The following is a 15,088-nucleotide window of genomic DNA, read 5'->3' as shown; positions in this document are numbered from 1 at the left end:
ATCATCTGAATGTTCATGGTGGCCTCAGGTTGACACTCTCATAGCCAAAGCTGGTAAGGTCTTAAATTTCATTCAAAGAAACCTGCGATGTTCGCACGTGAATTTAAAACGTACGGCATACACTACTTGTATCAGACCTATCTTAGAATACGGTTGTGTGGTGTGGGACCCCGCCGAGGTAACCTTCATTGCTGCTCTGGAACAATTACAAAATCGTGCTGCCAGGTTCGTGTTGGGACGGTACGGAAGGGCGGAGAGCTGCACTGCAATGAAGGCTGAGCTAGGATGGGAGTGTCTTTCTGACCGCCGCCAGAAGCAGAGATTAAAATTTCTTTACTGCATTTACTACAATAAAACTGGAATAATAGAGAAATATACCTACACAACCCTCATTACACTTCAAAACGTTTTGATCATAGTTGCAAAAATCGGAAATACCCAGCTAAAACGAACATGTATGCCAATTCATTTTTTCCTAGAACGATTAAACAGTGGAACAGGCTAACTGAAATGCAAGTACATAGTGGGAACGAAGGTATATTTTATTCACTGCTGTAAACCCGTGTTGTAACCTGAACGAAGATGTATTGATGTGTGAACAAAATTCTACTATGTGTGCGAACGAAAATGTATTTCAGTTATTTATGTGTGAACAAAGTTGTATTGTGTGTGTGAACGGAGATGTACGTCATTTATTGATGTAACCCCCCTGCTGTAATGTCTTCGGGCGCTGCGGGGTATCCTATGAATAAAGACTAAAGAATAAACATTATAAATGTACTCTTATGTACAGCTTTCACGTCGGATTAAGGTCAATTGTAGTTAAGTGCAATGTACTCAAGGTACTTGGCAGTTCATATAAGGCAAAGAACGGTGCAAACACGCATTGGTAATTTTATTTTGAGAGCATTAGGAAAAATTAGTGCATTGCCACGAAGTGAATGACGACAAGGGGGTGAAACTATAGGTAGGTCCCAAGGTCCTTTATGACGACGTTGAAGTCACCAACCAGTATAAATGACTTACAGATGGACTGACGGAGTCACGGGTGGATGAACAGGTGGACGTACGCGTGGACGCACGGATGATTCGACGCAAGGATGTATGGAAGGTCACATGGATGGACGAATCGGCACATTGGCGGTGGAGAGATGGATGGACAGATATACGGACAAATGGAGGGCAACGGTGATCATGAAGTCGGTTGTTTACACATATAGTCTTGTTTTTTGTTGGGCAGGTGTTCAGTTTTGGTTCGGGTTTTGTGGGGCGTGATACATCGTAACAATAGGTCGACCCTAAGGATCTTCGTCCCTAAAAGTGGACATCGGCAGCGTAGACCAAATGAGCAAATGGAATAAATATCATGGTCACAACAGGAATCGTACCAGAGCATTCTGCTAGGTGGTCAAGCATGCTTTTACAGAGCCACGTCATGTTTTGGAACAGCTTTTCAAGTTGACCGTAATGTTCGTAAAAATCTAAACTCTGGCTGCAGTTCTGGCTATCCACTTTCATAACCTGTACGTATGTACTTCTATCAAAAAGCGATCACGACAGGTGAATGACCACTGCAGTGAAGTGCCATCCTCTGATGCTCTTTCATAAAGCTGTGTCCAGGACTGCCATCCTTGCGGGCACAAGCACTACACATCAGCATACCGTGTCTGGTGTCACTAATACCAATGTTGCTGTTGGCATCGTCATGCAAGGGCAAACATGTTACTGTTTAAAATATGTCTGTGTGTTCAACATTTGTACATATACTTAGCGGAATTTCGTAAGAACTTGCTAAAAACATTACAGCACAGTTATCTTTCCTTCGAATGTTTCGCATATTATCGATTATCAAATTACATGGGATCTGCAAAGTTCAATATCGATAACTGTGATATGCTCGCATGTTAAACTGAGGCGCCCAAATAGGATGGGCAATTTCGCATACTCTCTATATGAGGGATTTATCAATCCTCCGAGTAAAGTATGCGATGCACTACTTCCATGGTTTGTGTGCTAAAGAGAAAGCGCGAAGTACAGAAATTTTGTTGTCATTTACTCCAACCGTTGACGTACGCAAGCTGCGAACATGGCGCAACCTGAAAAAATAAGTGAAAGGGTGTAAAATGAGAAATTCAACAGTATTGCCTTTTTAGAACGAAAATAATGAAGCTTGTATTTCCTGGCCAATCTAGCAAATTCAAAGCTTACTTGCTAATCAAGATGACACTATGCTGAGCACTTTATAACGCTTGTCTGCTGCGTGATGACGTCGGACACATTGATGATGAAAGATGACAATGTTTGCGTTTGAACAACAAATTAGCGTATGTCCTGTGTTTTACTACATGCAATAGCAAAGTACGCAGTATGTTATATAGATATGTTTTTAACAATATTGAGAACAACATTATTTCAATGATTGAATGCGGTGGCTTCTAGAAATCTACTTGCATAGAGTCGATGTGCGCACTATCTCCACCAGTTCCCAAACGAAGCTGCTTAAATTTGTGAAGTTGTTAAGGGTGGTAGCAAATATTTACCTTGTTAAATTGACCATTGATAGCAAGACCTTATCACACATAAGTATAATGTTTTTTTGACATTTTTGGAGTTTTATCTCAATTTCAATTTCAACCCCTTGGATTGCCAAAACGTTTTGCAGAAGAGTGGTGTTTGTATTGACTCCTTCGTCACTCCTATTCTTAGCGACTCGTTTTTAGCTCACGAAACTCTACTTCAAGTGCAAGGCACCACGGTTTTCGGGATTGTAGGTTATGACTTTCTTATATATGTTTACATCCCGGTGGGCCGTTTTGTTTTGGAAGTAAAGGAAGCGTATATTTCAGGATAGCCATACTTAATATTTGTGGGGAGCACGGAGTCAACAAAGCACTTTTGCGGTATTGTTCACACATACCAAGCTAGTTAAGCGAGCCATTCTCCTTTTGTGCTTCAAGAATGCCCTCGGAAAGTCTTGCTGTCACCTGTTAGGCGGAAATTTCTAGCTGCGAATTGACTTGCAGTCCTCGGCATGGAACAAAATTTGACTCTTTCCAGCATGGTGGTCGCCCAAGCTAACCATCTTTTCTTCTTTTGTTCCTCTTAAAGCACATGAGCTCCACGTGTCAGATTTTCAATGGCGCACTTTTACAACTTACGGCACGGGGAAAACGGGGAAAAGCCGGTAGCTGATGCCGCTTCCAGCAAGCGCTGCAAAGTATATTCCCTACAAGCACGAACTATTCGATAATTTAAACAAAACCGGCCAGGAGGCAATCGCTAAGGTTGTGTTCTAGGCTCCCAACAAGCTCGGGAAGCTATGCAAGCTGTCGGATTCAAATACAGTCTCGCCAAAGTAATGCACTAAGATGCAGCGAAACAAGCTAACTAATTGTCAAAATTTCCGGAGCCCTCCACTACGGCGTCTCTCATAATCATATGGGGGTTTTGGGACGTTAAATCCCAGATATCAATCAACAAGTTAACTAAGTGTGTCGTACGCGTGGTGTACGGCCTGACGCTTCCATTTGAGGAGCAATATATGCAGCCAACCGGGCGATGCCTCAGTGACTATCACTGTCGTCTTGATAACCACCAATTATGTGAGAAATAGCACCGGCTATTAATGGACGAGGTTGTGGCTGTGTACCTTCCTTTATTCTCACGCATGATGGCAACCTGTGGCAGTACGCAGCAGAATTGCGAAGTGTCAAAAACTGAGACAACTTCGAATGTGTGTTGGGTGAAATGTAGGGTAGTTCGCCATCACTTGCTCTCATCGGGAAAATCTATCCTCAGCTTGAGATCAAGTTTCATATCAGCAGCTCATGGCGGAAATCAGGAAAGTACTTCACGAAGTAATATAGAAAAAGTTCATAAAATATTCTTCCAGTGACTGCCTTGTATTCAAGGAAATCACCAAGCTGGCGCAAAATAACTTGTTTCCAAGCTGGTTGTTGATTTCTTAAAACAATAAATAGAGCGCTAAAACATGGCACATTTACACACGCACATCCCCCCCTCTTATTTGGTGCCTACGTGTGTAAGTATAGGCGTATGTTAATGCGATTATTTTATAAAAAAAGTTGACGAAGCTGCCCAATATGCCCACGGTGACTACAGCAGTGCCACCGTTCCTCTTTCCTCATGAGAAACTGCAAAAACACTTCGTGTGTTAGCCCGTCATCCATATATTGTTGAACTTGTTAAATTCACCGACGTTCACAAGCCTACCGCTGCGTACCTTTGATCCTGATCTCAAACTGCATATCCACTGCAGCCTATCATGACGTGACTCTACCTCACCTGTGACTTGGAGTTGCCCATACCAAATGTCCAGCCAATAATGTCTGCGTGCACCCATTTCAGTTCCTAAAGAGTGGCCCCCTGAGCCGCACTACGCAAGCTGTACAACCACCTTCTCGAAGGCAACAAGATTCTAAGGACCTGGCCTGCTTGGTCTTCAACACAAGCCGATCTCAGGGCATTGTTGCAGTTTCTTCAAGCGAGTGTACTGAATGAGGAAGTGTAATTCTTCCTAGACAACATTGCTACGTCGCACTTGGATGGTGCTACAATTACAACTTTGCTCCTCCTCTGCTTTACCATTCTTTTACATTCATTTTCAACTTTCTAAGTACAGGGTGTTAACATTTCGGAAGCTTCTTCTGATGAGGGCCACTGCATTTTTTTGCATTTCTCTCAATTGTCCGATGGTGTGAAGGGATGTGCCACAGCATTCGTCTAAACACCACTACTGACTACCTGCGTGCTGCAAACAAAGGAATGAACCCAAGATTCGTAAATGCTAACGCATGTGTGACATACATAGAAAATACCTCACTACTCAACACAGTTCTATAAAAGCAATATCGCTGGGTCCCTTACGCAATCCCCAAAAATGACTAAACAGTGAGAGCCATCTTTTATTTCTTAGTCGATGTAATTGTCTTCCCACGCCCGATTCCGCCAGCTTTCAGTGGCTAACATCATTTCACACCGCATCTAGAACCGATGGTTTTCAAAGTATCTGTGCCTCATTTGATTTTCCACAGACTCCAAGATCAATGGGCCGATCGTGGAGGCAGAGCAGAGCGATGATGTCGGGTGATGACGTGATCACTTGACCTCACAATACAGGATGTCACTGTGGCACTGCAGGCACGTCATGCTGATCTCACAGGGTTCCTTCAAATTAACTAGAGGCGACTCTAGTGCTGCGATCGGTGAGAGACCTATAAAATTATGGGTAGTACATGGCTTTGCCTATTTTTCGTGCTTGCTGTCTTCGAATGCATTTGTGGCTTCGTTCATTTCCGTGTTTCCGTTTTTCGTTTCAAAGCAAAGAGATGACTCTTTAGAACTTCACGACACAATTTGAATTGGTGAGCCTAATAGATTGAGGTGCTAAAGCGTAACTCATTAACTATTGCTGGTTGTTGTTTCGTAACAAAGCAGCTTCAAGCTACGCGAAGCCAAGCGGAGCCGTAAGTTCAAAAGATTAGGCAAATCTCTGTACTACCCATCATTCCCATGCTCGCTGAAGTGCCATGCGTTGCGACTCTCATAGACACTAACGCCACAGTTCCTCTCTAAAGTGTTTATAGGAAACTCTATAGCTGATGTCACATATTTTCGCCATCTTCAACGCCATCACTCATCACTTGCATCCTAATTTTTGCATCCCTCGTGCTGATGCCGATGGTCAGTGTTCGCGCTTGACAAGGCATCTAGAGAGCCAAGAAAGATCGTGCTGGAAAAGCAAAACGATGCACAACTCGAGAAAAATGCACGCGCTGCCTAAACGAAAACTCCCAAGGAGCATACGCTAGACTCTAACGGGTCTTGCTCGACAGACATTTTCGATTTACTTGCAGGGTATACCCTGCAACTAAATGTGATACGCAACAGCGTTCCAAATATTGAGTTACCTAGGTAATCTGCAATAAACTTCGCAGCTCATCCACCTTGAAAAAGTGGAATGCCTCTTCATTTTTTTTCACCTGCTCTCTTTTCTATGCAGTTGCTTTCCTGAATTTTTCATTGCACCTCGTACTGCGGAGAAGTAATAGTTCGTTAACTTCCAATTCTACTGATTACATAATTACTGAATTGATTTTAATATTGATGTAAAAATCTCTGCACTTTTCTTAGCTGGCTTTATTTGTTAGCATTGTTTTGTATCTTAAGCACCACGTGCGCCTTGATTGATTTCCCTTCTATCATTAATTTCAATATGTATAACAAGAAAAACTTATAGAACGAGGTATTGAACATTAGCTGCGGTGTGGCGTTCATCATCAGATGAAAGCTGACCTCAGGTTGGCATGTCAATAAATCAATTCACTCGCACGTCTACGTCTATCTGAATACCTCTTGCCAGACTCGAGAACAACTTGTTGTGCTGCTCATACGAATACACAACACTTCTTCACGATGAAAAGTTATGCTGAGAACTGATAGATTATTTTCGTGCTGTTTTTTACAGCCGAATTGAAGTTTCTCTATTGAAATTTGCTTGGTTATTTTGAGATGTAGCTTTTGTTTTGAACGATGTGGTCGAACCATTTATATCGATTATTAAGAAGCATTAATACATCGCTCCTCTGGCTTTTCGCATTACACGTTTGTTTCAAAAGCAATCTTCGTGAGGGAACTTGCGTGAGCTCAATTGCACACTTGTTTTTAAATTATTGCATACCTTTCAGTACTGAAATTTTAAGATCATAAGTCTACAATATGAAAGATACTCTAAATACATGCTTTCGGCTATATTGAACAAAAATATGTGATTACTGCTTGAAAGCAAAAATTTTTAGAGTAGCATTCAAAGTGCAGGCTTAACAAAAATCAACATAAAAATGTAGAATCATTTTTTTCTTGGGGCTGTGACTTACGTGAACACAAACCTGTTGGTATGGAAATTACAATTATTTTTGCGAAGGCCCTTTTGTCTCATGCAATTGTGGCCTTGTTTACAAAAGTTCTGATTAAGCCTGATTGAAACATGTGAAGCATAAAAAGTCGCGCGACCCCCAAGGGAAAGCGCAAGCTATACAGAAGGGCGTGAAAGCATGACTACCAATGCCTATCACAATAAAATTGAAACACGTTTAGTGAGTAATAATTTAGCTAGTGCAAGGTATATTCGCCATAGTAAAATTGGGAAAGTTGATTGATATGTGGGCTTTAACTTCCCAAAATCAGAAATTGGGAAAGCTAAACAAAATTTTATGATAAATGCAAATTGAAGATGACTGAAATAAATATTTAAAAATTATTGATAACAAAATAATCGGTTAAACTATTTGAGAAATATTAGACGTTTATATATTGCGTGAGTTGAAATATACTAACTGGATGGCCTTCGTGTCATATTATTACTCAATGAGTCCATGAGGTACTTTCTCATATATATGTTTTTTTTTGCATAACCATATAAAGCCCTTTTTCCAATAAAGCTAAGGGCCGCAAAAGCGGGAGCACAATTATGTTAGCATTGAGAGTAGGCAATCGGTGCATATAACATACGTCTAATAAGACCGTACTTCATAGAGAGAGATTGAACTTTTTATTTGAAATCTGGAAATTTCGCCCGCATATGCAAACGGTTTGATTTGCAAGTCTGCGTACCGTCTTTTATGTTACCTGCCTCACCACCAAGCACGAGGATCTCTGTAGGCATTCGAGTAAGAAGCTGCATCTGTTTACAAAGCTCTGTCACACTGACATGACTGTATTAAAGACTTGCAGAATTTATTTAACTGTTGTGTACGAATAAGTACATGAAGATACTGTCACGCGTCCCGTTAATTAGGGAGGTGATCGCCGGGCTAATTCTGAGGACCAAAATATCGGTCCCCAGAATGGCACCACGAAAGCGTGGACAATTTAGAAGTGGTCCTATTTGGCACGCCAGCGGACGCCGGCTGTGGTCCAAAGAACAAGTCAGAGCCGAGAGTTGATAAACAAAACAAAATTATATTCTCAAAAATGGCAGATCAAATCATTACAAAAATATGCACACTCGACAATAGTTGTATACGATATGTCACCAACCAAACAACGTACTTCACAGTACAATCAGCCACACTCGAAACAACGGACAAAGACAACAATACGCACTACAATGCAGTCACATGGATCGAACAACCAAGGCACTTAAGGACTAAAGAGTTAGAAAACTTATTTAGTCCAAAGTTCTTGGAACAAAAGTTTCAATGATACTCTTTCGATAATCACTCACTGAAAGTCCAGTGTTGTTGTCGTTCCGCTGCCCCCGAAGTTTCTCTTTCAGGAAACCTCGCGTCTTCAATTGGCCGCTCCCCAGGCTCCAAACTTTTTCACAGGTAACACATTGGCTTCCCGCGCGCAGCTGTTGCCACGCGTCTTTGCTCGCTGGCGGTAGACACACACTCCGTCCTGTAGCACGAGTCTTCACCCCTAAGGTTGAAATCCTCTTCTTCTCCTCATTTGTCACTGAGGACAAAAGGCTTCGCCGACAAGGCGCACCACGCTACGCACTCTGGCGCAATAATCCTTCTTCTCCTGCTTTGTCACTGAGGACCAAATCTTTGCCGACTACACGGCGGAACACCCTACACACTCTGGCGCATACTTTCTTCTTCTCGTGATCTCCCATTTCTGCTGCTCGATTAAATACCCTTCGCGCTAGATTCCAGAAACTTTTTATCGTTTCATCGGCGCGATACGCTGCGAAGGTTGGGGAAAGCGCGAGACAGTTCGAGGACCGTCCGCGACAGATGACGCAACCCTGCATCACCACGCCCCTTTCCATCGAGAACTTTCCAGGGCTTGCTCGGCCGCCGATGTGAGGAGGTTCGTCAGCGAACCTACGCTTCCGAGGGAAGAGAGACGCGCGCCCGGAGAGTCTTTGGATACTTTTTTATCGTTGACCTCGAGGCGTCTCCCCGGCGCTTTGTCGCGAGAATTCGGTGGTGCGCCCTTTTTGAGCGCTCGTTTTGTGACACTGCCCCCACTTTAAGAATATTATCTCATAATATTCAAAACCACGCAAACGAGTGCGAACAGTCCCCACACTCTCAGAGACTGTAACACAGTCTGTTGCTCATGACACGTCACATTCGCAATAGATCACTCAATACAATTGCACATTGTAATTCAATATACTAGAAAATGAAATATACCCACAAGCACATGAGTACTACACTCTATCACATATTCCAAACAATACAAATGTACAAAGCTCTCTCATTACAACAATTGTACAATACTATACATCACATACCGTAAAAAACAGTTTGACTCGCTCGAAATACAGCTGTGACACAGGATAACAACCACATTAACTTAACATATTGCACTCAGCACTGTCAAACACATTCCCATTTGACCTCAACACCTATCCTGTGTACTTTGAGCAGCGCTTGCGCCCTTTCTTGCGGTGGTCGCTCGATCTCTTCTTGTTTTGATTGATTGATTTGTGGGGTTTAACGTCCCAAAACCACCATTTGATTATGAGAGACGCCGTAGTGGAGGGCTCCGGAAATTTTGACCACCTGGGGTTCTTTAACGTGCACCCAAATCTGAGTACACGGGCCTACAACATTTCCGCCTCCATCGGAAATGCAGCCGCCGCAGCCGGAAATTGAACCCGCGACCTGCGGGTCAGCAGCCGAGTACCTTAGCCACTAGACCACCGCGGCGGGGCTCTCTTCTTGTTTTTCCTCGTTTTTTTCGGCGAGCCCTTTCCAACGACGGTATCTGAGGCGGTGTCTCAGCCATTGTTGTCACTTCCGAAATTGTTAATGGGTCATAACGCTCAACCGATCCTGTCCGTTTTTTCACACGCTTGTTTATGTCACGCAATTTCGCCTGGCTGGCCGACTCCATCACTTCTACACTGTCGGTCGGTTGAGGACGTGCCGACGTAAGTCCAGCTGCTCAGCACGTGAACTCATTCAACACGATCATCTCCTCATTCACTGTCTCTTGCACCGCAGCTTCACCTTGGGCTCGAGTGAGATCCGTCACCAGATGCTCCTCCACTGTATCTCGTGGTCGCTGGGTTGGCGAGGGCTCTATCTTAGGGTCTTCTCCCCAATGTTTTGGATCACTCGGCCCTCGCGCCCCATCGATGTTTTCGATGACGATGTCGTACAAGGGGGTCGTCATGCATAGATCAGTAACCTTCACCCTGAAGTACGGGGTTTCAACCTCAATTTCTGCTTCGGGAAGCATCCGAACCGTACTGTCAATTTGGCAAACTAGTTTCGTTTTGCCTGTTAACTCACTTTCCCGTACCAAATTTCTCCGCACGACAACCGTGGAGCTACCGGTGTCTCTTACCACCGTAATCTTCTTGCCCGCAACTTTTCCAGGCAGCGTTGGCATTCCCTTCGTAACACCGGTTGGCTGTTTTGTCATTACAGCACCCACAATAGGATGTTTCTCTCCATTTTTCAACTCTATGAATCGATCGATGACGTTGTCACAATCGCCTTTTAGTGCCACTTGCACACAGGATACCTGGTGAGTTTGACTTGCTCCGTTACGACACGCGTCTGCCTTGTGCCCGGTCTGACTACATTTGAAACATTTTACAACCGTGGGGCTCGTAAAGATAGTTCGACAGCTGTTTGCGCGATGACCCACTCAGTTACACAGAAAACATCGCGGAACACTCTCTGGTGCACGCTTCTTTTCTTCGGGAGCCGATTTCTTCAAATCTTCAGGACACTCCTTCTTGACCTTATCCAAATTAGTGCCACCTTGCGCTTCCTAGAATTCATCAGCTAATTCAATCATGTCTTCAAGAGACTTAGATCTCCTCTCCTTCAAGTACAGTGACAGGCTTGGTTGGCAGCTGGTGAGAAATTGCTCTCTAATAAGGAGCTCTCTCAGCTCATTGTTTTCCTGTGCTGTCCCTGAAAGTTCAATCCATCTGTCGAAATAATGGCCAAGTTGGGCGGCGTCCTCCGTAGCCGTCTCACCATCAGCTGCCTTTCCTGTCCGAAATCTGTCCCGGAAACCTTCCACCGTAAATCTAAATCGCTTCAGCAAAGCAGCTTTCACCTTTGCATAGTTGGCTGCATCGGTCGGCGTCAGCCTACCGTACACACTGAGCGCTTCACCACTCAAGCAAGTACTCAAAGCAGTTGCCCATTGAAGTTCCAACCATTTCTGGCTCCTTGCAATCATCTCAAATTTGTGAAGGTACGCGTCAAGGTCGTCCTTCCTTTCATCAAACGCTACGATCAGCTTGCTTGGGTTCAAGCAGAAGCCAAGGTCCTCCCGTTCACTGCTTTCAACTCTAGCTTGGACCGGAGTTTCACTTCGCTGTTGCGAACGGAGCCGCTCGAGTTCCATCTCGTGCTGCCGCTGCCATTCCCTTTCAGCTATGTCCGCTTCTCTTTCTTCTTTTGCCCTCTCAGCTGCCAGTCTTTCTCTGTCCAGCTCCAACTTCAATTGCTGCTTTCTGTCTTCTTTCAGCTGTCGCTCAATTGCCTCTCTTTTTTATTTCGCCCTTTCAGCTGCAAGCTTTTCTCTCTCCAATTCCAACTTCAATTATTGCTCTCTTTCTTCCTTGGCCTCTCAGCTGCAAACCTCTCTCCAACTCAACTGCTTTTTCTTCTTTGGCCCTCTCTTTTTTTCTTTTTCCTTCTGGGTGATCACATTCCATAGCTCGTTGCCAGAAAGGCCCATCTTCTCAACAAGAGCTACTAACTTTTGGAGATCCATTGTGTCTCGCAAATAAAAGCTTGCAGCGTGGAAAAAATATCTGCATAAATCAGTTTATTGGAACACTCTCCCGCACTCGTTACGAGAACACTGAGAAACACACAAAATCGTTCCGATAGCACTATCAACAACTCGAGGCTCTTTCTCACTACTTTGGACACACTGTGCACCAAAAAGGTCCTGTCGCGGAAGCCAGAATAGCTGTCACGGGTCCCGTTAATTAGGGAGGCGATCGCCGGGCTAATTCTGAGGACAGAAATATCGGCCCCCCAATCTGCACCACGAAAGCGTAGACAATTTAGAAGTGGTCCTATTCGGCGACCAGCGGATGCCGGCTGTGGCCCAAAGAACAAGTCAGAGCCGAGAGTTGATAAACAAAACAAAATTATATTCTAAATTATGTCAGATGAAATCGATACAAAAATATGCACACTCGACAATAGTCGAATACGATATGCCACCAACCAAACAACGTACTACACAGTACAATCAGCCACACTCGAAACTACGGACACAGACAACAATACGCACTACAATGCAGTCACATGCATCGAACAACCTAGACACTTAAGGACAAATGAGTTAGAAAATTTATTCAGTGGAAAGTTCTTGCAACAAAAGTCTGATTGATACTTTTCCGAAAATCACTCACTCAAAGTCCAGCGTTGTTGTCGTTCCGCTGCCCCCTAAGTTTCTCTTCCAGGAAACCTCGCGTCTTCAATTGGCCGCTCCCCAGGCTCCAAACTTCTTCACAGGTAACACGTTGGCTTCCCACGCGCAGCAGTTGCCTCGCGTCTTCGCTCGCTGGCGGTAGACACACACTCCTGCCTGTAGTACGAGTCTTCACCCCTCAGGTGGAAATCCTCTTCTTCTTTTCCTTTGTCACTGAGGACAACAGGCTTCGCCGACAAGGCGGAACAACCTACGCACTCTGGCGCTAACTTCCTTCTCCTGCTTTGTCACTGAGGACAAAACCTTCGCCGAGGACACGATGGAACACCCTACGCACTCTGGCGCGTACTTTCTTCTTCTCGTTTGTCACTAAGGGCCAAAGGATTCGCCGACGACACGGCGGAAACACCCTACGCACACTGGCTTGAAATTCCTTCTTCTCCTGATCTCCAATCTCTGCTGCTCGGTTAAATACCTTCCGCGTGAGATTTCAGAAAATTCTCATCATTTCATCGGCGCGATACGCAGCGAAGGCGGGGGAAAGCTCGAGACGGTTTGAGGGCCATCCGCGACAGATGACGCAACCCTGCATCACCACGCCCCTTTGCATCGAGAACTTTCCAGGGCTTGCTGGGCCGCCGATGTGAGGAGGTTCGTCGGCGAACCTATGCTTCCGAGGGAAGAGACACGCGCGCCCGGGCAGTCTTTGGATGCTTGTTTTTTTATCGTTGACCTCGAGGCGTCTCTCGCAAGAATTTGGCGGCGCGCCCTTTTTGAGGGCTCGTTTTGTGACAGATACACAAGCTTTTTTTTTTCAAACTGCGAGAAACACCACTCGAGAAACACCAATTTTATGTTATGAAGTAAAACAACATGTTTTAGACTATTCGCGACACTCACCACTTTCGGAATCACTTGGAGCTTTGCATTTAATTCACGCAGATAATACAACTCAGCATTGCAAGACTTTCGGCGGTGAAAAAAAAAACTGTGACACTGTATGTTCGTTTCAGTCATTTTTGCCGTTGGCGGCTACTTTGCGACAAATTGGCTACTTTTCAAACTTCTCTGGCGACAAAATCTTAGCTTGGTGCCATACCTCGTTTCTGGCTATCTCAAACTTTTATTTTAGAACACTTAGTGATCAATATAGTTAACATACGAAGAGAAAACAGAAAACAAGTCTACAAAATAACCTTTATTTGTAAGATTTTCTGTCGTAACACTGTCACGTTGGCCTACGCACGCGCATATCCTTGCCCCGTCCAGCAGATTTGTGCGCATTGAGCGGCCCTAACGAGAACTCTACCGTGTTTGACATTGGGGTTACGTGGGCACATCAGAAAAGATCAGGGCTGACTCCCGACTCTGATGCCGAAACGTAGAGCGTCAAGGAGACATCCGCAACAAAATAAATCCAGACTGTTCATCTTTCGTCGTATTTCGCTACTTGATGGTGTACTGGTTCTACACTAATAGTGTAGGTGTCACTATCTACGGCTCTAAGAACAAAAAAAGAATAGCTTCAACATCTGACGTTCCTGCTGAGTTGCTGGCCTACAATTACTCTTCCAAGAACTCTATCAATTGTAGACAAACAAAGCAGGCGCGCTGAAAGTATAATACTTATTTTTACTTATTTGCAAGGTAAACGAGTCTTGGCGACCATGCAAGGGGAAAAATATTGGGCTAGTTATACCCTGTTTTTGCATATTTAATATCTTGGTGTTTAGTGTTTATAACAGAGAACTATACATTTATTCACACTTTTTTTCATTTTGGATGAAAATCTGTGCTCAAACTAAATGACACGGCCACTCTGGCTACTTTTAGCTTGAGCTGTGGCTCTTTTTTAAATATACCCAACTGCAGCCTTATAATTTCAGGCTACAGTGAGAGACTAGCAAAAAATGAGAGGTTATCAGAGAAAAGTTGACGAGAGTATCATATTTTCCTCACAGCGGCTTTTCTCACTGCTTAGTCGCACTCAGAGCGATAAAAATGATTACACTTGGCTGGCGTGATTGGCCGGTTGAACAGTGTCAAGACACGCCCACAAGAAAATTGAGTAAATCTTTTTTAGCGAGGTAACACAACATAAAAGCACTATTTCACAGCACTTTATTTTTTAACGCTTTTCTTCTTTACTCTGCCAACAAAAAAACGTGTGTTCAGAATAAAATCGACCGGATGAGCACCCGATCAAACGCCAAGGAATGTGTGGGCGGGTGCCTGAAGTAAAGCGAGCCCCCTATTTGCAAGTCATATATGCGGAACAAACCTCCTTACACGCCTACACCGAGTTACCGATGCTTGGCAACTGCTGGGCTGAACTTGTAAGTAAATAAAAAGCGATAACCAGAAAATGCGTGCACATTTCCTTAGACTAGTCTGGTTAGAATAATTCAACCGAAGTAGTCGCGATTAAAATTTATCCGCAACTTCGGCTCATGAAACTGCATCCGAGCGGAATACAGAGATTGCATAGACGACGTATTTTATGAAACATTCATCATTTGGTTTTATTACCATTATGTGTTTTCTGCGCATTATCAGTGGGCTTTACAAAAAGTGCAAAGTGTTCCTACTTGAAGAATGCCGTCCGACAAGCTACGTCATCTACCGGCATGCAGAAGAATAGAGGACGAATGTACCGCAAAGACTCACTTATTAGATGCGTGGATATTGAAGCGCT

This window comes from Rhipicephalus microplus, chromosome 10 (genome assembly GCF_043290135.1).
Source record: "Rhipicephalus microplus isolate Deutch F79 chromosome 10, USDA_Rmic, whole genome shotgun sequence".
NCBI classification, from domain to species: domain Eukaryota; kingdom Metazoa; phylum Arthropoda; class Arachnida; order Ixodida; family Ixodidae; genus Rhipicephalus; species Rhipicephalus microplus.
Note: the sequence above shows the minus strand (reverse complement) of the source record.